The 23510-nt window shown below is 49.5% G+C and overlaps 1 protein-coding gene across 2 annotated transcripts in view; it reads right to left on the bottom strand.

The window, feature by feature from the left end:
- Positions 1-23510, bottom strand: part of ZAP70 (zeta chain of T cell receptor associated protein kinase 70) — a 45771-nt gene extending 22261 nt beyond the window's left edge. For both annotated transcript variants that reach the window (XM_075123194.1, XM_048830913.2), the window contains exon 1: positions 23342-23510. The gene's annotated coding sequence lies outside the window, so the exon portion shown is untranslated. The remainder of the gene's footprint in view (positions 1-23341) is intronic.

Genomic DNA, 23510 nt, shown 5'->3' on the forward strand with positions numbered 1-23510 from the left:
GCCAGCAGCAGGTCCGGCTCCTAGGCAGGGGGGCCATGGGGCTCCACGCACTGCCCCTGCCCCGAGAACCAGTTCTGCACTCCCATTGGCCAGTTTCTGGCCAATGGGAGCTGAGGGGGGCGGTGCCTGCGGGCGAGAGCCACTCAGAGCCACTTGCACGCCTCGGCCTAGGAGCTGGACCCGCTGCTGGCCGCTTCCGGGACACAGTGTGGTCCATGGTGCCAGGACAGGCAGGGAGCCTGGCTTAGCACCCCCGCTGCGCCACTGACCAGGAGCCGCCCCAGGTAAGCCCACACCGCAATCCCCTGCCCCAGCCCTGAGCCCCCCCCAAAACCAGAGCCCCTTCCTCCACCCCAAACTCCTCATCCCCAGCCCCACCCCAGAGCGCGCACCCCCAGCCCAGAGCCCTGACCCCCCTGCACCCCAACCCCCTGCTCCATCCCAGAGCCCCCTCCCACACCCTGAGCCCCTCATTCCCGGCCCCACCCCACAGCCCTCACCCCCATGCCCCAACCCTCAGCCCTGAGCCCCTCCCACACCCCTCATCCCCAGCTCCTTTGGGTTGCGGGCATCAACAATTTTCTTCAATTGGGTCACCAGAAAAAAAGTTTGAAAACCACTGGCCTAGTGTATGTGAGATGGGGATGGAGGGGGATTGCTGGAGAGACGCCATCCCACCATAACTCCCCCGCTTTGCTCAGGAGCAAGGCAAGGAGGTGCCTGCACAGGGAGCTGGATTTATGGCCACCAGCTTTTTTTGCCAGATTTGTTTTTTAACTGCCTGAAGCCCAGAAAGGGCCATCCGACAACCGAAAGCAGGCTGAGCAGTGGAGGCGTTTTACTATTGCAGGAAACCACGGCCGGAAACAGTCAGGGAGGTTTGCAACTTGGGTACAAGCCGTAGATTAAACTGTGTCAGACTCAGCAAAATTCAGCCTGCGTTGTGAAGCCCCTTTAATCAAATGCATGAAATGGGAGGATACGGAGACCAAATGGGCCAGCAAGCAGGATTGCGGGGGCAGGAGACCTGAGTTCGGAACATAGGAATTGCCGGACTGGATCAGATCAGGGATCCAACTAGCCCACTATGCTGTTACCAACAGTGGCTGATACTAGTTGTTTCAGAGGAAAGTGCAAGAAACCCTGAAGGAAACAATTATGGAGTAACTAGTCCCCCCGTTAAATTTACTTCCTGACCACTGATATTTAGGGAGTGGTTTAGGCCCTGACACATGTGGGTTTATATCCCTTCCAAAGTTTGTGTTTAATCTTGACTATTATAATACAACTATGGAAACTGTGGTATGCAATGGTGTTGTTGCCATGTTGGTCCCAGGATATGGGAAATGTTTGTTATCTATATACATCTCTGGTCCTTTTCTGAATCCTGCTAAGCACTTGGCCGCAAAGATATTGTGCAGTAATGAGTTCTGTTCCTAACACTGCCACTTGCCTCATCGTGTGACCCAGAGCAACTTTCTTAGCTGCTGCGTACCTCAGTTTGCCTCTCTGTGAAATAGGCACAGCATTATTGTCCCCATCTTGCAACCATGTTGTGAGGCCTATATGGTGCTATGCATCTTCAGCTCCCCCCGATTGCTAAAATCAGGCCCTGATTTTTCAAGCTGCCTCTAAATGTTGGGTGGCAGTCGGGGCCTGAATTTCCAGAGGGGCTGAGAATCTCCACATGCCCGAAGTGTCTCAAGTCAAGCAACCAAAAACCAGAAGCACCCAAAATCAGTGGCCACTTTAGGACATGTTGGCCTTCATGTGTGAAGTCATAGAATCTCATTGGAGACCTCAGGAGGTCATCTAGTTCAACCCCCTGCTCAAGGCAGGACCAAGCCCCAATATTTGCCCCAGATCCCAAATGGCCCCCTCAAGGATTGAGCTCACAACCCTGGGTTTAGCAGGCCAATGCTCAAACCACTGAGCTATCCCTCCCCCCGAAGTTGCACTGAGAAAGGCCTCTCCCACACTTAATTAGGTCTGATCAAAATTGCAACCACATTTAGGTGGGCACGACAAACAGAAAGATCTCTGAGATATCTGTCATTTACAGCTATCTATAGCCAGCCACAGACCTCGGCATGGGAGAAAACTGCCAGCAACGGTGTATCACTTCCTGACATCTAAACACAACAGGCTGGGCCAAATTCTGCTGTCTGTGACACTCGTGCAAATCAATCAAAGTCAGTGGGGTTGGATCCGTGACGCAGGGAGAAGTATGGAGCCTGTCATAAGGGCTGTTTATGTCTTCCTATTATTATTGTTGGCGATATTATCATTATTATTAGGATTTATGATTAACCTGGTCACAACAAACCCCAGTAATGTAGCTCTCGCAGTGTGAGCTAGCCCTTTAAGATGGATGAGGTTCAGCATCACCTGTGCCAGGTGTAGCCTGCCTCCCCAGGTGAAGGGAATGGAGAGGGGCCGGGGCAAGGGAATGGGAGCGTGTGACTCAGCCCTAGGCCTGCTGAGGAATATAAGGCCAGTGTGCTCTCTGGTGTGCTTGAGCAGAAGCTGCAGGGAGCCTGCTCGGCTTGGCTCAGCTCGGAAGAGGGTTAGTGGAGCCAGCACTAAGAATGCTGCCTCAAGGGTGTGAGCCAGCTAGGTGGGTTGAGTTGTGGGGAGATTTGTGAGTGTTTGACTGCCACCTTAGTAAACCAGGCTCCTGGAAAGAGGAGGCATGTTCAGCAAACACCAGCAATAGGGTGATGGAGATGGGAGAACGGAGGCAGCAGACGTGCCTGAAGTCACATGGGGAAGGCCTGCTGCAGCAGCTCCAGGGCTGGTGTTGCCTTGAGGAAAGGCAATGAGGGTGAAAGAGAAATAATCCCCTTGACTGTTCTCTTGTTAGTGCCTCTTGCTGAGTCTGGGCTTGGCCCTATAGACTCCCTGTGAGTGCCTGTTCTCATCCTAGGAAATGCAGCAGGGATGAGGGTGATATTGGTGAAGATGATGCCTGCCTTCCCCAGAGCTCAGCTGTGTCTCTCTGGAAAGCCAGTAATGCTTGGGGGGGGGGGGGGGGGTATTTTCTTGCCCCATTGCTTTTGATTTTCCTACCTTCCCTGCTGGAACATTCCTCCTTGGGTGACCAGATAGCAAGTATGAAAAATCGGGACCGAGTGTGGGGGGGTAATAGGCACCTAGAAAGAAAAATCCCCAAATAGTGGGACTGTCCCTATAAAATTTGGACATCTGGTGACTTTCATTCCTTCAGAGCCCTAGTGGGGATGACACCATGAGGGAGTACCACTGGTAAAACGCCACTGGCTACAGTGGCCCCGGGCCCTGGGGAAGGCAAACAAGCCCCAGCCTGGCCATGGGCTTGAGGCAAAGGCCAGGAATGAGGTGTGATCGCACTTGAGCGCAAGGAGGGGCTGTTTGAAGGGGCAGGTGCTTAAGGAGGAGAGACATGGTGGCAGAGCAGTGAGAGCGACCCGGGGAGGGAGGTGGAGGCATGAGGCTGGAGAAGGGGGAGCAAGAACAGGGATGCAGATGGGGGGCCCCTGTAATGAGGCACGAGGAGCTAGTCTGAGGGGAGCTTTTGGTCCATCTCCAGACCGCTTCCCTCCACCCCTGCGTTTGCTTACCAGGAGGCAGTGCCCTTGGAAGCCTGACATGGCCACGTACCGGACTTGCTGAGCCTTTTCCCGGCAGTGACCGGGGTGAGGGGGGTAGGGCTGGCTCGTTCCAGGGTAGAAACTCTCCCTGCTTGCCAGGCTCCCAACCGACGGCCGCGGCTTGCAACTGCCATGGAACCTTCCTGCTAGGCCCCGCGAGGAACTGCCTCGCCCTCGCCCCCGCAGCCGCGTGCACGGCTCTGCCATAGCCCTGGCCTTGCAGGGTTTGCACCAGTAGGGGCGTTGCTGTTATCAGCTATTGCCAGGCCTTGGAAAGGGGTCCCTTGGATAACTTACCAAGGCCATTCTTTCTAACCGAGCGGCTTCCTTTAGTGCAAGGGGCAGTGACCCCTGCTTTTTAGAGCGTTTAGAGGTCCCTGGTTCGCTCCTGGCCCTCCTGCTGACACAAGCCAGTCAGGGTAGATAGCTTGCGTGTATGGCTGAGTAGCATTTCAGGGGCATGCTCAGCAACTGGGCCCTATTCTGCACAAACAAGAGCAGCACTTTAAGCTAGAGAACTGAAATATCGGCTAAGGAGCTGGCTTCACTGACCTGCTAACTACATAGGGCCGGATTCTCCACTGCCTCTCCTTTGGACTCTATTGGCTGTAATACCTGGCCCTGTCACTTGTATCCGGGCAAAGGGGGCATACGTTGCTACCATTCTGCACTCCCTCTGCCCTAACATAAGTAACAGGGGGATCGGGCTCAGCATCTTACACTGGGCATGGTCGTGCTTCGTGTCAAGGGTCTGCTTACAAAAGCCTAATAAGGAATACTTCCTAGCTATTGTAGGGCCTTTCGTCAGTGGGTCTCAACGTACTTTACAAAAGTGGTCAATATCGTTATCCCCATTTTTGTGGAAGGGGAAACTGCGGCACACAAGATGGATAGATATGAGCATGTTACAGTCATGAATAGTACGTTATACATGGTTATAAGCGCATCCGTCAAAGGTGTTGTAGGTGGTTATAAGCCGTCTATTGATCGATTGGACTGCGTAACAATTGATTAACCTCTCATTAAAACATCTGCTAACACTTGAAGCTTTCTGAGCTCCTGATAAATAGAACATTAGTATACAGTGTGGGCTCATTTACATTTTGCTTCTGTTTTTTTTTCAGTTCACAAGTCAAATACAGTTGAATAGATATTGCTAAGAGGAGTCATTTCTCCCTGGAAGAGGGTTTTATTCAGGCTTAGTCATTTCACTTAAGGCTGTGTTCATGTTTACAGAAACCCCTCAGAACAGATGTTGAGACGCTTGTTCTCCAGGTTTTCTTTTGGAAACCTGCACCACTCGGGCTTCAGCTGGGACCTGGTCTTCGCTCATCTAAGGAAGTGAGCTGGTAAGGTTATTAACTTGGAGGATAGTACTTGGCTGTGTGTTTAAAAGGGTAAATAATAACTAAAGTCTGAGGTCTCTTTCATCTCTATGGATCCCAGACTGTGCAAGTTGAGATCTTTCATCCACCACTGAAATGCAGCCACTTCTGGTGTGGAACATGGTGACCATTTTGCCCTAGTAATAATGCACCATTTTTAGGAAGTAAAGTGTAGAATAATTTCTCTGATACCATGGGAGGGAGGTTAGGAAAATACTATTCTAGGCAGGAAAATGAGGAGAAATCAGAGTTCAGTAAATATCCTCTCCTTCTCAGCTGTCATTGAAACAGGATCACTCTTCTGGGTACAGGGAAGGGTCTGTGGCAGGCAGCTGCTTCTGTGTCCTTGTCTGTATTGCCCACGTTCCACTTAGAGGATGTCTACACTGGAGCTGGAAGCGAGCCTCCCAGCCCGGGCAGACAGGCTCCAAAGCTGCAGCAAGCCTTCCCTGAAGAGCCGCAGCAGATCCCTGAGGGGCCTGTATCCATTGGGAGCTGACCCAAATCACAAGCCCCCAACTAAATCCCCGATCATGGTGCCCAGACCCCTCAATTACCAGGATTTTATTTGTTCAATAAATGGAACTTTTGCCCAACGCGCTGACAGCTTGGGCCTTTGCTCCCTGTGGCACTGCTGACTGACCCACCGACTGCTCAGCACCTTATTGTCCCTTATGCCTCTTTCCATCTGTGATCTGGTAGCTCTGGCTAGCAAGGCTCTGTCTCGCCTGCGCTGACCCCCTCTCCCCCACCCCAGCAGCTGCTGAGTTTACTTGCAGCTGGATGGGTAGTTGATGACTGAGGGGAAGCTTGTCACATTTGTGAGGGGGGAGGAAACTCACGAACCTTTATGCAAAGTGCACCCCTACACACAGACACCCCCCCCCCCATCTGCTCCCCCAGGCTCAGGAATTGCCACCTGCACACTTCAGTCCCGTCCTGCCCTTTCATCACGATTCATTCACTTTCTGCCCGTGCTTTGACACAGCTGCTCTGAGCTGGCAAGAGCCCCCTGATTCCGCTCGAAGGAGAGATCAGGTGATAAAGAATGGAAAAATAATGACACATTTGATCGGCGCTGTCAGACGGCAGTGAAGGCCTAAGCTTGCTCATATCCTGCTGGGGACTTTTTCTCTCTCTGTGGTTATTTGTCAAATGCTAATGAGCGGAAGCAATTAGCTCCCATTGCTGTGTGGGGAGGGAGGCAGGCCACCTGCATGGGGGGAGGAGGCGGCCTGGTGGGCATGGCTTAGTCGGCAGTTTGAAAGCACAATTCTCAGCCAAGAAAGTATCTTGTATCTGAGCTGATTTTTGTGTGTGTATACATGGGTTGAGGCTTTAATGGTGAGGATCTCCTTGTTACAAGGATCAGAGTAACAGCCATGTTAGTCTGTATTCGCAAAAAGAAAAGGAGGACTTGTGGCACCTTAGAGACTAACCAATTTATTTGAGCATGAGCTTTCGTGAGCTACGATGAAGTGAGCTGTAGCTCACGAAAGCTCATGCTCAAATAAATTGGTTAGTCTCTAAGGTGCCACAAGTCCTCCTTTTCTTGTTACAAGGAAGTTGTCTTCCATTCATAGAGCGCCTTTCATTTTACAAATGGATGTGCCAATTGTATGCCACAGGAATGAGTGGAATGCAGCCACCTCTGGGGTGGAATGTGGCAGCTGATTGGCAGGGCGGAGCAACGCTCCTATCAGCCGGAGGCTAAGGCAAGGACCGTTCTACGGCCAGGTAAATCTGGAGGGCAGTGTGAAGTCACCCAAGCTGGAGTTTGGCCAGTGCTGTGCTGCAAACAGTACCAGGGAGTCTTTAAAGACCCAGCAGTGGTCAGGACTGTCTGAGAAATAGCCACACAGCGTGCACCCACTGACTTGGTGGCAGTGTCCCTTCTTCGTGCTGACCCATCATGAACACCCCTTATTGTTGAGGGCTGCTGGCTGAGCAGGTTCCTATAGCGAGCTCCTTATGCTTTTCCTTGTCTCCCTACCTAGCCAGATACTCCTAGGCCCCCATCCATGTAGTATGGGAGACCCTGCTCAGTAGCACCCTCCTGTTCCTTTTCACAAATGCTCACTAGCTAATTGTCCCCTGTTATGAGGGGGGAGGGGAGGACAGCAGAATCTACAGACATTAGCTTGATCTCTAAGGGGCTAAGCAGCAATGCAAATTTATTTGAGCATAAGCTTTCGTTCATCCGATGAAGTGAGCTGTAGCTCACGAAAGCTTATGGTCAAATAAATTGGTTAGTCTCTAAGGTGCCACAAGTCCTCCGTTCTTTTTGCGGATACAGACTAACACGGCTGCTCCTCTGAAAGCAGCATTGCGTGAAACAGGAGAACTTATGTAACGTGGCTGCTTTCAGGCAGTCACTCTCTGCAGCGGTCAGTGACTGACCACAGAGTGGACCCAAACTTTTTCAATGGGATCCTGACGATTACCAAAAGTGTCTTGGCTCCACTAAAGTTGCGACTGCAAAATACTGCCCTGGAGTAGCCATATAAGGTCCCACTCCTGCAGCAGAATCGGCAGGCGATGGACCCTTTATCTCATGTAGGAAGGGTAACCTAGGGGATCTCTTTGCAAAATTAAGCATGATTATCTCTCTTAGTATCATTGTCTGTATGACCAAGATAGTCGTTCCCCAGGGTTTTCATTCTGGGGCAAAGTCGTTGCATCTCAGTGAGTGGAGGGATGGGATTCCTGGGCACAAAGGGCATCATGTCATGTGCCTGGCCTTTGGCGTGTGATAGCGTGTGGCCATTGCATTTCTAGAGCAGTTTTTTCCCTGAAGTGGTAGGATGACTTCTGTCTCGTGACCCAGTGGTGGGATGCTCCAGATAAAGCTGGCACTGTGTACTTGCATGCAATGCAACCATAACCTCCTGGGCTGAGTGTCCAAGTGAGTGATGTTCCTCCAGTACAGAGTACTGGGCTCCCAGACAATGGCACGTACTGTGCAAAGGAGAGAGGCCTGACAGAGCAGAAATGAGGTGGAAGGATGGGCCAATGGTTAGGGTGCTAGGCTGGGAGGAGGGAGGCGGGGTGCAATTCCCAGCTTTGCCACAGACTTCCAGTGTGACCTTGGGCAAGTCACTGAGCCTCTTTGGATAAAGGAGGAAAACAGTGCTTCCCACTCACAGCACCACCGTAAGGCACTCGGGTATCCTGGTAATGGGGACCATGTAAGAGCATGAGAGAAATGAGAACTATCTTTCATCTTCCACACTGGCCCCAGTTGTTCTGATCATGCATTTAGCAAGCTCCTTCTCACGCATGGCTGGAGGCATCGCTGCATGCTGAAGAGGCAGCCATCCTTTGCGGGAGACACTTTACACCGCAGCCTCTCACCGACATATATGCCTCATGCTTAAGCAACTGTTAGAAATGTGTGCTTCCAACCACAAAATGACCCCGCCAGAGACCTAATCCTCTGCATGTTACAAGAATTTGGAATGTTTTTCTTGTTAAAAAGGGGGATCTTTAAATATCCTGGGGTTGATATTTAATCTTCTGGTTTAGTTTTTTTGTTTGTATGTAGCGCCTAGAGGCTCCAACTGAGATCTAGGTGCTGTATAAACACACAGCAAGGAGCAGTCCCTGCCCTGAAGAGCTTACAGTCAAAACAGATGGCAGAGGGACGTGCCAAGGAGGTCACAGGTGGTCAGTGTCAGCTGCCAATAGATTCAAGGTTTCCTGATTCCTAGTTTGCCAGCCTAGCCACCAGCGCACACCGCCTCTCCTAATGGGACGCTGATCTCAAGTTGCACTGCAGTGCAAATAATACAAAATAATAATAATGCCCCTTTTGTTAATTGCATTCTGTATTGTCCTCCTGGGTTGTGCTCAAACACATGAGCGATACTCGGCTCCTGTCAGCCACGTCTTCACCAATCTCTCGGCAAAATGATGCCTCCTTAACTGAACCCTAAGATTTCTAATTCTAGTCAGTCCAGCAAAGGCCAATAGATCATCAGGCTTAAAACGTGTGATAGCTAGAGCTGTGCGAGAACTGTGGGATATCATGCAGTTCCAGAAAAAAGAAATTGTTCCAAGCTGGACAGAAAAGCTGGAAATGTAATTTTTTTCCACAGACTGGAAATATCTTGGTATTTACTGGTAAGTGGGCTGGAAAGCTGGCCACCCACAGAGCCTGGGACCCTGCCCACCGGCTGGCTGGCTGGCCAGTGGGCTAGCAGGAAATCAGGCTGACTGGCCAGTCTACCCACCTAGTTTCCATTGAAAGTTTCACTGGAATCGACACGGTCGCAGAATGTTTCCGTTCCACTGAATCGGCATTTTCCATTTGAAAACTGTTTGTATCAGAAAACTTTTGACCAGCTTGACTGAGAACCCTGAGCTGGCTTCAGTATTTTTATCATGTCCCTTCTTAATCATCACCTCAATCTGTTTCAGTCCATGCCACCCTACCTCCAAGTCCGCAAACTCCTCCATTCTAGTTATCTTGCTAATCTCCCTATGGTCCATTCCCTTCGGTCTAACTGTATCTGTCCTCCATTCAGGTAGGACAGATTGGAGACTTTATCCCAAGTGCAGTCTGAGAGGAGCTTTACTCCGTGATCACACAATATCCTTACATTTCTGTCTTGTGTCCCTGTGTGATAGAAGCCAACGATCTACTAGCCTTATGTACCGCTGGGACATGTGAAGTTGGGTTTGTCAGTACAGTGGGGCTCCTCCTCTGTCCTTCACTGTATTAACTGCTCTATTTCACTGCAGGGGGGCTGGAACCGTTTGTATAGTGGGGGTGCTGAGAGCCGTTGAACAAACTGTAAACCCTGTATATGATGGAAACCACTTCAAGATGGGGTGCTCCCGCACCCCTCATTCCAGCACCTCTGCTTCACTGCCTTAAGAGCTACTTAGCTTGGATGTCTTCTCCAAATGCATCCCTTTCCACTCATGTTCAGTTTATTCCACCTCTAAATCCATTCACAGCATTTGTCAAGATTAACCCACCAAACAGTCAAGTGCAGTAGACTGACTCAGAGATGCACAAAGATGAGGACTGTCTTTTTGTGTTTGTGCTGTGTTTGGGTAGCCCCTAGCACAACTTGGTCTGGTGGAAATCCACAATCCTGCAAAGGGCAGTAGGAGGTCTAGGCCTTACTTGTGATGCAATAGCCTTGTGTGCTGGTCCTCTCAATTTTACCCATTTGACTTCTAGGAGCAGCTCATTTTAGGATACCTACTTCTGGCTCAGCCCAGTGGAAGTGCTTCTTTCCACTCGCAGGGGGATCCAAATGTGTGTAGCCATTGGCTGGAGAAGTCCATTTTTTTTGGTCGTCATCCTAATGTGACAGGCAGATAGCATCTTTTGTCAGGAAAGGTCCCAGAGCACTTTGCAAGTTGTTTATATGGATCATTCACCCACCTCTGCAATGTAAAGTTCATGGAGCAGAATGGCTGTGATGTCCCTCGGAGATGGGCTGCCCCAGCCCTTCTGCTCCTGTGACCTTCCACAAGTGCCTGGGGAAGGGAAGAATACATTCTCCAATTAAAACTGCAGGAGGGGATGTAGAGCAGGCAAACATAATTACCCAAGTTGGAATCTGGCCAGGACATCACGGTTAACATCTCTACTCTTGCAACATGTGCCAAGAGATCTCTAATGATCCCGAGTCGCAAGGCGTTTGTATCCCATTCGAAAGGGCAGTCAAGCGGATCCAGCACATCCAGGCATGACGATACCTTTTATTTAGATAGCTTGTTTGTCACTAAGCAGTGTGCAGTTCGCTTGTAGGAACGCAGATGGTTGAGTGGCTGGAATGGAAGCCATCGCTATCTGGGGCGAAAGCCAGTAGGGCCTGGGGTGCATTCATCAGTTCTCAAACAAAGACAAGTCTTCTTTGTATGAAATAAACCTTTTAAGAAGTTGCTCTTTTAAAAAGAAGTGGACACCTGGCCCCTGATGCAGCTGCCCCGGCAAAGGAAGGAGCAAGGCATCCTGATCCTGCTGTTATTTCAGTTGGTATCTCCGTATCAGAAAAATGTCAACAAACTAGCAAAAATTCAGCGAGGAGCAGTAAAACTGCTAAAGGGCTGGCGGGACTGATTTATGAGTATAATTCTCAGGAACTAACTCTGCACATGGTGTGTTGGCCAAGCATGACTGGGGGGAAAACGTGATCGCCAACTCCAAGCGCCTGAAGAGCTTGATCACTCAGGAGAGAGAGGAGGCAGTTTATTAACCTGTTCCAAGGGGGTATTGGTAGGAATGGCCTGATATTAAGCAAAGGAAAATGTAGGCTAATTATCAGGAAACATTTCCATTTGAGCGTGGAACCATCTTCCCCGAGGGAAGTGGTGGAAGTCCTATTACTTGAGTCATTTGAAACTGGACTAGAAAATATACTATAGGGAATAATCCCACATTGGCAGGCCATGGATGGGATGAGCTAATAGGACTTTCCCATATCTAATTTCTGCAATTCTGCGAGTTCCACTTGGGGAAAATGATTCTCCGGATTTCTCATCTTGGCCTGAGCGTAAGGTCAGGCTCAGCGACTGCTCTTTCGAAAACTCTGGAAAAGGTTTGATGGAGAAATGATCTGCTTCCATAGGTTGGAATTTGGTCGCCTTTTCTGCTGGCTGTTAAAGAGCTTGAACTGACAGCCCTGAAGAATGAGCTCCTCTGCCCACCCGCAGAATGGGAACAGTGGGGAGAGCAGCAAATACAAGCTTGTCTCACCCCTTTCCTGGAAGGCGGCTCAGGCCTGACCTACAAGTCCGTCACAAGTGGAGAAAACAGAGTTCAGTCTCAGTGGCCTGGTCAGTCCTTAGCCTTTGCATGTTCTGTGCTGCTGGTCCCGGGTGTCTGGTTTGAGTTACTCCAGGCCCTTCCTTGCTAGGATATTTATTGACTTGGCTCCAGAATGGCAATCTTCCGAAGCCTTCCCCATGTCCTCGCTGCTTCGCATACTTGGCCCCCTAGGCAAACTCACTGCAGCCTTTAGCACATTGTGTTTAGAGGCTAATGTCCCACTGGGACATCTGCTCATAACAGGTCCCAGCCCCATTCTACTGCTGCACAGAGGCTGCTGCTGAGGTCAGCTGCCAAGGGTTAACGTTCTCCCCAGAAAACCCTCAGACCTCTGTCATCTCCAGCCACACCCTTCTGCGGTGCCCAGCAATGTCCAGTTATCTCACCAATGTGCAGGCTGCTCCTTAGATCATCTGGTGGTAATCCATGAAAATGAACTCTCCTGGGGGAACATTATTGCTCAAGGAACTGGGTGTTTGCCACAGAGTCTTTCACCTCCAGGTCACGGGCTTGAAGCCAGTTCTGATGAGAAGTGATTGGCTATTCCAGGCTGACAGCTGTTTGGTAGCCCGGAGGGGAAATGCATGCATTTGTCTTGGTCTGATTCATAGTGGACTAGTGCCCCCATCACAATGATTAGGTTGACACAATGATCTAGTTGACCCCCGACCCCCCCTCCCCACACACACACACACACACAGCAGAGTCCAAGAACTGAATTGACTTGGGGGATTGAACTTGCCCTCTGAGGGAATCCTTCCAGGTCACAGTGAAGTGTGTTGCTTGGAGGACATGTGGAAGTTTGCCCTGCTACAGCCAAGTTGTTTTTTGTTTGTGCATAGAGAGAGGACATTAGAGTAGGATTCTCAAAAGCACTCAGCATTGGCTTAACTCGGCGCCCAGTGAAGTCAATGTTAAAACTCCCACTGAGCACATCTGAAAATCTTCAGCCCTCTCTGGCAAGCCTCAGTCCAAAAGGAGGAAGCTGGACTGGGAGAGAGGGGGATGCGGTTCTCTATGACCATGGGGCCTTTAGCCAGTCTCTTGTCCATTCATGTGCCCGGGCAGTGTCCATTGAATCTGTTCTCAGAGCTCTGGACTTTGACCAGGGTTCTCTGCCCGGGGTCCCCCTCTGCATTGCTTGTTTTGATCCCGTGACCTGCACCCCCATGCCTATTTTGACATTTTGTCCTCCATAATCTGTTGCTTTTTGGACTCTGTGGCCCCCTCCCTGATTTGAGGGCAGGTGGGCCAGTTGTTTTGGTAGGCTCCACCCATCAACTCAGGGTTCAAGTGGGCTGGCACCTTTTGTCAAATGCCAAATTCACTTAAAAAAACAAAGCACACTTTAAATAATTAATAATGATCACATAGCCATGCTGGCATCTCACCTCTGCTTTCATGTGTGTGTGTGGGTAGGTGATCACAATCTTCCCAGATAAGGAACAGGCCATATATGTGCACCGATACACACACAGTGTTCAGCTTCTCAGCTTTTTCCACACAAACATCTTGCGGGGAGAGGGGTGTAATGACTTTCACTCTGAAGTGTCATGGTGTTGAAATGAGAAATTCTTCTCAGTTTTCCATTTGCCCTAGTGACCCCTCAGAGGCTCCAGTCTGGTCTGCTGGAGAAACGCGCAATCAGATGCGCTTTAAGCAGAACGACGGGAGGGAGAGGAGGCGGTTGATGGAGTAACAGAAAGGCAGGGAGAATGTGATGAATCTGTCTTTTTAAAAGTGACGCAACTGGCGTCATGCAAAGCCGGGGTGGATGAACCAGTCTGGATAGTCTCTTATGAGACATTGCCTTCATAGCCTCTTGAAGGACTTTGTCAACAACTTTTGGAAAGTCCAAATAACTGTATTCATTCATCAATTTTAAGATCTCATGGGACCTCACCGATCATCTAGTCTCACCGGCTGTCTAACAGAGGCCAAAACCTTTCAGGGAGGGTAGAATCGGATCAAGGCCCACCATGTTCATTTCACACGTGCCACCAGACGTTCATTCTGGACCAGTACAGGATTTGAACCCATGCTCACAGCTGAATGGCACCATCCCTGTACCCCACCTGATGAGTCGTTCATCTCCCCTCTCCTGCTCTTTGTCATCTCGTTCTTCATCCACAATGATTTTGCCACACACAAAACATTTCTAAGCACTTTGAAATGGTACATTTTTGGCTGAATAATCATTGGTGCTAATTCTCCTGAAAAGTCGAGATTCATTAACATTTTTCACTAATGCCCAGCTTGTGGATAGTATAGCTCCAGGAATCCCCGAGCTCAGTTGTTTTACCATGCAGCCTACCGAGTTTTGCTTACCCCGAAAGCTGTCTGAATTGGGATCGTTCCAGGAGCCCCTGGAAGAATCCAGCTCATCCTGTAGAATCCATCTCACGACTGGGCCTTGTGGAATTCTTCGAGCAGCCTACCAAGTCTCACTGTAGATGAAATGGAAGGTGCAAAGTCCTGCTTTGGTTTTAACCCTTATGACTGAAGGATTTTTCAATGTGCATCAAGGGGAGTGTTAAAATTCCTCTCTTCCTCTTTGTGAAATCTCGCTGTATTTCAGTGCTCCTGGCTGGAGAGCCCTGGAAGGAGCTAGAGAAGAGGGGCCCTTGAGAGCCAGGGGCTCCTTTCCCATTGACTGACAGACTTGCGGTAGATTTTACCTGATACAACGGGAAATTTGTATTTCAGAAACATTCATTCACTGTTTTTCTTGCTGCCTGACAGGTCTGTGTCATGTGGCTGTGTGCTACCTGAGAGGCAGGTGATGTGATTACTCATTCTGCAAAGCCCTTTGGGGTCCTTCAGGATAAAAGGTGCATTTATTTATATAGCAAGAGAGAATAGTAATAATACACTGGGATAGAAAAGACCGGCACTGCCCCAAGGGGCTGCTCCTACTTGCATCCGGCCTGGCCTGTTTATACATAATTATCCCTGCTAAACTAACCCGGTAACAAATTCTACTAAGCCTGTAAACCATCCCCGCTTCCCTTGAGCTCCAGCTTAACCATGTAGTTGCAGTCCACCTGCATCCTAGCAATTGCAAGATCAGGGGTGTAGGTCTGGTCTACGCTAGGTCGTGTTACAGCTTGGCACAGCCTTGCATGCATCTGCACTTAATTCTGCTTCCCACTCACACAGCTCTTCCCCCTACTCCTGAGCAATGTACAACCCTCTCCCAGCAGAGTGCCAATGTGGACGTAGAAGTACCAGTATAAGCAGTTTTCCAACAACAATCTCCCAGTGCAACTGTCTCGTCAGCATTGCACTGCCTGGTAAAGGCTTTGAACTCTGCTCCCCAGGGGTGTCAGTGCCCAGAAATACATGTGTAATACTGACAGACCCCAGTCGTCGGCCAACAGGCTTGAACCTGGGGCCGCTGGAGCTTAGTGCCTCAGTCTCTATTGCATGAGCTAAAAGCCACGTGGCTCTTAGCCAAAGTTGTAGCAGACTTATTAATCTCTAGATCAGTGGTTCTCAACCAGAGATATACGTACCCCTGGGGGTACGCAGAGGTCTTCCAGGGGGTACATCAACTCATTTAGGGATTTCCCTCATTTTACAAGAGGCTACATAAAAAGCACTAGCCAAGTCAGTACAAACTAAAATTTCATACAGACAGTGACGTATTTATACTGCTCTAGATACTATACACTAAAATGTAAGTACAATATTTATATTCCAGCTGATTTATTTTATAATTGTGGTAAATGAGAGAGTTGGCAATTTCTCAGTACTAGTGTGCTGAGACACTTGTGTATTTTTGTGTCGGATTGTGTAAGCAAGTCGTTTGAGTGAGGTGAGACGTGGAGGTCCGCAAGACAAATCAGACTCCTGAAAAGGGTACAGGGGTCCGGAAAGGTGGAGAGCTACTGCTGTAGACCAGGGGTGGCCAACCTGAGCCGCATGTGGTTTCGGAGCCCCAGGTTGGCCACCCCTGCTCTAGATCAGGGGTCTCAAACACATGGTGCACGGGATTATTTCCTGCAGGCTGCCAAGCTCCCCTCCTGCCCTTCCCACAGCGCACCGTGTCCCTACTCCTCTGCCTACCTCCAGGTGCTTTCCGCCGCCAAACTGCTGTTTGGCGGCTCTCAGCGCTTTCCAGGGAGGAGGTGGAGAAGAGGCGGGGATTTGGGGAAGGGGTTGGAATAGGGGAAGGGAAGGGATGGGAATAGGTGGGGCCTCATGGAAGGCATGGAGCAGGGGAGGGACTTGAGGCAGGATGTCAGTGATGCGGCCCTCGGGCCAATGTACTAGTCCTCATGTGGCCCCCCTGGTGATTTGAGTTTGAGATCCCTGCTCTAGATGGTCTAGGTGCCACTCGAGGGGGACAGAGCAGCACATCCAGCAGGCATGGGGTTACACAAGCCTCCCATTTTAGAAGCTCAGTGTGTTGCTGGCAGATATATCTGTTACCAGCTCTATAGGCACTGGAACTTGGGGTGCTCCTGCACCCCTTGGCTTAAAGTGGTTTTCCATCATATACAGGGTTTACAGTTTGGTTCAATGGCTTTCAGCACACCCCCCCCCCCCGCCTTATACAAATTGTTCCAGCCCCCCTGCACTCCAGCTGCTTTGCACTGCCCCAGCAGTTATAAATCCATTTGAGCCGGTCAATTCCCCAGGCTGATGGCTCCTTTGTGTCAGCAGAGCACTGTAAAGCCGCCAGCGCGTACTGCTGAACGTGACCCTGATTAGTTATAAACCCAAAGAACTCTCCTGCACCTGGTCTGGTGCTTGAAGGATAGGCCTCTCCTAGAGAAATATACATTTAGGCATTTACAGGAAGATTTTTCCAAGGACCTAAGGGTATATCTATGCTACCAAAAAATTTTGCAGCAGGGAGTCTCAGAGCCCAGGTCAACTGACTCGGGCTTGCACTACAGGGTTAAAAATAGTGGCGTAGACCGGGGGTGGCCAACCTGTGGGTCCGGAGCCACATGCGGCTCTTCAGAGGTTAATATGCGGCTCCTTGTCTAGGCACCGACTCCGGGGCTGGAGCTACAGATGCTAACTTTCCAATGTGCCGGGGGGGGTGCTCCCTGCTCAGCCCCTGGCTCTGCCTCCGGCCCTGCCCCCACTCCACTACTTCCCACTCCCTCCTCTGACCCTACTTGGCCTTAGTCTTCCCCTTTCGAGCCTCCTGCACGCCACGAAACAGATGATCAGGAGGTGCGGCGAGGGAGGGGGAGGTGCTGATCGGCAGGGCTGTCAGTGCGTGGGAAGCACTGGGAGCGGGAGGGGTGCTGATGTGTTACTGTGGCTCTTTGCCAATGTACATTGGTAAATTCTAGTCTCCTTCCCGGGGTGGCCAATCTGAGCCTGGTGTAGACTTTCCCAATTTGGACTGGAGCCTGGACTATGAAATCCAGGCTCTAAGACTCTCTGTTGTGTTTTTGTTGTATTGTAGACATACCGTAAGCAAACTAGGCACCTGAATCCCACTGAAAGGCAATGGGCCCCTAATTCCCTTCAGCTCATTTGAAATCCCAGCCAGTTGTGAGTGGAACTGGATGAAAAATGGTTTTCCTGTCCTGCGAAAAGTTTCAATCTATCGGAAAAACTTTCCAAACCTGAACTGGGACAAAAAGGCCCAATTTCAAAAATGTCAGCGAACCAAAATCGTGGGGGGTGCGGGAACGTTCAGGTTCATTGAAACGTTTCATTTCAGAGTGAGAGACACAAGGTGGGTGAGGTAATGTCTCACCGACAGAAGTTGGTCCAATAAAAAGTACTGCCTCTCGCACCTTGTCTGTCTTAGCCTGGGACCAACACCACTCCAGCTCCACCGAAGAACATCAGAACGGCCACCCTGGGTCAGCCAGAGGTCCACCTCGCCCAGTGTCCTGTCTTCCGACGGTGGCCAGTGCCAGGTGCCCCAGAGGGAATGAACAGAATAGGGAATCATCAAGTGATCCATCCCCTGTCACCCTGCTCCCAGCTTCTGGCAAACAGAAGTCATTTCAATTTTGACCATTTTTTATTTTTTAAAGTGTTAGTTTAGTTTTTAATTTTGAAAGGAAAAGCCATTTTAAACTGGAACTCTAGAAATTTTTGTTTATAAATGTTGAAACCTTCTGTTTTGACCATTGGGAAACTCTTTCTTTCTTTTTGCCTTTTTTTTTTTTGAGCTGAAAAATTAGTTGAAACTGGCCCTTTTCCGCAAAAGGTTTCCAATTCAACTCATTGGCGTTTGTCGACCAAAAAACCACTGTTTTGAGAAAGGCCCAGCCAAGTCTATCTGGGAGTGCTCAGCAACCTTGAAAATCAGGCCAATGATTTAGGTGCCCTAACGTGAATGGAAGGACAGGATGGTCACAAAGCCTATGGGAGTTAGGCACCCAGTCCTACTGAAATTGAATAGGAGCTGGTTGCTTCGGATCTCTTGAAAAATCCTACGCTAGTTGCCTAACATTTGGGGGCTGGGTTTGCAAACAGTGATGCCAGCTTAAGAACAATTAAAGACAGCAGTGAATGTAGGGCTTGACTTTCATTTACACCAAGGGGCCTTAATATAAATAAGAATCACACTTCCTGTGCTCAGTCTGCTTTGAAATACTGAGGCTGGTTGTGAGTTACAGAGCAGTGGGGGATGGGCAGTGCACCGAGGAAAGACCTAAAAAGCTTCCATTTTTTTGGTTACGGTTCTAATTGGGGCAAATGAAATAGCAAGCCAGCCCAGACCGAATGATCATCTGGGACTAACAGCAAAAACTGATCAGTTGAGCCGACCGATGTGTCCTTGACGAGCCTTAAGTCATATGCTTAATTTATAGTTGATGCACCACTGTATCGGCAGCCCATACAAGTAGTGCAAGATTGACTAATATTCACATCCGTAGCGAGTGATTGTCAAATGCCTGCTGGACGTGATGCAGGCTGGGACCCCGGTCGGCAGATCCACAGCTGGTGGGGAGGGCTGATTTGCCACATCCATCTCGTTGCCCTGTGAGTCTGGAGGGCAGCATGCCACTAACGCAGTTTTCTAAGCAGAAGGGTTTTTTCCCCTTTCTTGTTAAGCTCCAAAGATGCGTGTAAAACTCCCATTAACGCACATGCTTAAAAGACCCGTTCATGGGCTCTCCCCTTTTCAGCGGGTAGCATTAAGACACCAGGGGATAAAGGTTCAAACTTCGTCAGCTCTGCTGCACTGGTAAAACACCATAGGCGCTGACGTGCAAACGGATGTTTGCGTGAGACCAGCATGCATTTTGTGCAAAGCCGGTGACTCCATGAAAATGGATGTTGGTGTACACTGGTCGCTATTTCTTGTGTGAAAGGGTCCGTTCTGAGTGTGCAAATGCACGAGTGATTTTTTGCAGGCGAGGCCCAGCGGTCGTGGAAGTGGCTTGGATGCTGAATTTTGAAATATTGAGTCCTTAACATCCGCTGCATGGCAAAGGCTGAGCAACAAACATTTTTAGCCCTGATTCAGGGAAACAATTAAGCACGTGCTTGCACCCCAGGAAGCCAATCTTACGTGCTGCCTTGAATGGGGATGCTTTCCTGTCCACGTTGGCCATCGCTAAGTCCTAGACACAGCTGCTTGTGGACTAAATTCCCATTGCCAATCTGCCCTTTTGCTGCATGTTCTGCACGTACCCAGGGTATATCTACACACAGAGCTGGGGATGTGATTTGCAGCTCGAGGAGACCTGCCGGTGCTAGCTCTCGTCGAACCAATGGGTAGCCACAGCTTCACAAGCAGCGGGAGAGGCTAGCCCTGCTGAGTACGTACCTATGGTCTAGGATGGGGTATCCCAGAAGAATCTCAGATTCCCCCATAGATCCCACCTCCTGTACTGCAAACCACACCCTAGCAGGTAGGATCCCTCTGTGCCCAGACAGCCGACACAGCAGCCTTACCCAGTGGATCTCGGGGCTACTTTGAAATAGTAAAATGCTTTGTGATATTTAATGGTCTGACAGACAAATAACCAGCCTGTCGTACTGCCCAGAAATGACAGCCACTTACGACCCCGTTCCACCCCAGCAGCTAACTGGCGGAAACCCATTAAAAATGGTGGGGATCTTCGAGGACCTAACGTTGAGGCTGCTTCTGTTCCGTCTCGTGGGCCCATGCACAGATTGAGGAGGTGGGCTGTGATTGTTAGACCTCAAAGCTACGTCCCCCCCTGGGCTGGGTCAGTACTGGACTGGGAGACTTTTAAGGGACATCGGGCTCGTCATGAACTGGCATTTCCAGTTCACTAGGCGCCACTGTTCCCTTTGGATCAGCAGCGAAGCCATGCTCCTCTGGGGCAGTAGGGACGCTAGGGATGTGGACTTTCAGAAAGGGCTCATGGCCCGGGCCATCCTGTGTGGTTATCAAAGGTCCATGGTGCTTCCTGCATAAACAGGGGTGTTTAACCACCGTGTATGTGGCAAAATATCCGCTTGGATAAGAACTTTTTTTTTCTGCCTCATTCAGTGGCTGACTTTTGTTCTCTGTTAAGAACGGTTGCTGTTTCACCCCAGAGAGGGCTGCATTTCGTTGGTAGATGAAGCAATCCCAGTGCCAGTGTGTGAGATAAAAGGCATTGAAAGATCAGTCTCACTAGACAATTTATCTTAGGGACTTAGCTGGTCTACATCACTTCACTATCCAAGCACCTCTCAATCTTTAATATGTTTATTTTCACAGCACCCCTCTGAGGTAAAGCAGGGCTGTTCTCCACATTTTTCAGAGGAGAACCAAGACACAGAGAGACCACATGTCTTATATAAGGTCACACAGGACGTTTGGGGTACAGCAGGGAATTGGACCCTGGTCTCCCAAGAACTAGGCTGATGCTCTAACCACTGGTCCATCCTTCTTCTTTAGGACCTGTCCTTTCCAGGAGAGCATCTTGCTTTCCTTCTTTTCTCCCGCTGCAGTTAATGAATAAGTGACATGAACCTCGTTCTCCGCTCCCCCTACCAGCTGCTTGTATCTACAGTAGAACCTCAGAGTTACAAATACCAGAGTTGCAAACTGACTGGTCAACCACACCCCTCGTTTGGAACCGGAAGTGCACAGTCAGGCAGCAAAAAAAAAAAAGCCAGTATGGTGCTGTGTAAATGTAAACTACCGAAAAAAACAAGGGAAAGCAGCATTTTAATTCTGCGTAGTAAAGTTTCAAAGCTGAATTAAGCCAGCGTTCAGTTGTAAACATTTGTAAACTAATTGGGGGGAGAGCTAGCTCAGTGGTTTGAGCATTGGCCTGCTAAACCCAGGGTTGTGAGTTCAATCCTTGACAGGGCCATTTAGGAATCTGGGGTAAAAATTGGGGATTGGTCCCCCTTTGAGCAGGGGGTTGGGCTAGATGACCTCCTGAGGTCCCTGCCAACCCTGAGATTCTATGAAAGAACAACCATAAGTTTTTGTTCAGTTACAAACAATTCAGAGTTCTGAACAGCCTCCGTTCCCGAGGTGTCCATAACTCTGAGATCTCTACTGTACTTGTTTGTAGTCTAATATTTCGACCATAATCTCTTTAGGTCAGGGCCCAACATTTCCTTCTAGGGATGTACGGTGCCTAGCAAATGGGGCCTCGGACAGGGCCTAGGGATGGTAGTGTAATAGAAATGAAATCATTGGTGACCATTAGCCGGGATGAACTACATTTAAAAATACAGATTAATCACTGAGAGGCAGAGAGAACGATCCCGAACAGCCAAATAGAATAGCATGCAGCAGAAGCCATAATGCTGACCCTGTGTGTCGCAGTCTGTCTATTGCTTCGTTATGGTAGCTGGGATTAACAACGGTTCATAGGAAAGCAGGTGATCTACAGCATACATAGAATTTCAAGTTATTTCATATTGATTCCACGCATTCTGTCTAGAAAGCCACACCTCAGTGGCCCCAAGACTGGTGTCCTGCAACATGCTTACAGATTTCTTCACCTAGATGGATAGCAGCAAATACAAGCTTCCCTCTCCCCTGCCCCCGGAAAAATGGTTCAACTCTGACCTACAAGGCCCTCATTCGGGGTGAAAAATGGTTCAGTCTCACTGGCCTGGCCAGTCCCTGATCTCTTTGCTTCCTGTTCTGCTGGCCCCATGTGGCCAAGGTTTGTGTTAGTCAAGACCCATCCTTGCTAAGATATTTATTGCCATTCTTGAGCCAAGTCAATCTTCCCAAACCTTTGCCACTTCGGTGCTGCCTGCCGTACTTGGTACCCGGTGCAAAACATGGCGTGGCCCTTAACCCGTGTCCCACACACGTCACGTTTACAGGCTAATTTCCCAGTGGGACATCTGCTCGTAACAGGTCCCAGCCCCATTCTACAGCTGCACAGAGGCTGCAGCAGAGATAGGTAACGAAGGGTTAACATTCTCCCCAGAATACCCAGGCGTTGGCCAATTAAAGGACAAATGTGCCCAGGGTATTGGTTAAAAGACAGGTGCCCAAGGACAGCAGTGACCTTGTCACGTTGCATCTCCTAATTATGGTCTTGGTGGAAAATAACCTTTATAAAATCTCATAAAATCCACTTTACAAATTAACACTTAATGCACTTGTGGCTTCATGCCTATTTGTTTATGAAAGTGTGTATTCAGTTGTGGTGCCAAATCATTTTACAGAATATCAGCATGGCATACAGGAAGCTGTGCCACTCCCCGACGCGAGTGGAGAAAGGATAATGAATGGAAAAAATACAGAAATCAGACAGGGTTGACACAAACCTGCTGAGATCATCTAGTCCCATCCCCCTGCCAAGATAGGTGCCTTCCCTGTGATCTTTTCTCCAGTTCTTTGTCCTGATCTACTTATAACTGACCCACGTTGATGGGGTTTCCACCGCTTCCCTTGGGAGCTTATTCCACGGTCAAACAAATCTGACTATTAAGAAAGGTTTCCGGAAACTGAACCTCAAATTTCCTTTGTTCCATTTTGTCCCATTACCAAGCTCGAATTGATGGGATTTTGCGATGTTGCCTGTGTTCACTAGACAAGTGCAGAGCAAGAAGAGATGCGATGACAAAGAAATTAAGGGAAATGGATGAAAAATTGCCAACAGCCTGTCTTGCGGAGTATAGTTTATGTCGATATTTGTAAGTGGAGAGCCTAGGAAGGCCCCCTCTTTATTTAAAGGTGTTTGTGAATAGGTGTCAGGGAATCTCAGCCAGGCTCTCCCTCCCATATTGCTAACTGGGATGAGGAGTTCTGGCTAGATCCCAATTCGATGGGAGAAAAGGCTCTGGAGGCAAGTCCTGGTATGGAAAAGTTTGAGTACCACTGGCTAACAGGATGTCAGGCCATGTTAATCACTACCCCAAGCTGGCTAACTCCCCACTGTTTTGAAAAGAAAACTCAGGGACCCTGAAACACTCTAACCTTCCTCCAGTTTTGTTCTGCTGTAATGCTCCTGAAATCAACAGAGTAATCCTACGGTAAAACTGGAGCCATGCAGCAGTGAATCAGGCTCAGTGCATTTAACAGGCCCCCAGTGCTCGGAGGACGTGTAGACAGACATAAGAGAAGGGAGAGTAGCAGCAGGGTCGCAATAACCCGGGAGCTGCGCACCGTAGCTTACCTGGCTTTGAGGATGGGGCGAGGGTCTCGGCTGGATTTCTTTACATCAAATACGTAGAAAGAAAGTGAACAACATTCCTGGGCATAAAAGCAACATGATGGTTTCAGAGCAAAAGGGAAACGGGCCAGGTCCCAACCCCTGTGCGGACTGACATTCACAAACCCCCGCC

This window comes from Caretta caretta, chromosome 25, assembly GCF_965140235.1.
Source record: "Caretta caretta isolate rCarCar2 chromosome 25, rCarCar1.hap1, whole genome shotgun sequence".
In the NCBI taxonomy this organism is placed as follows: Eukaryota; Metazoa; Chordata; order Testudines; family Cheloniidae; genus Caretta; species Caretta caretta.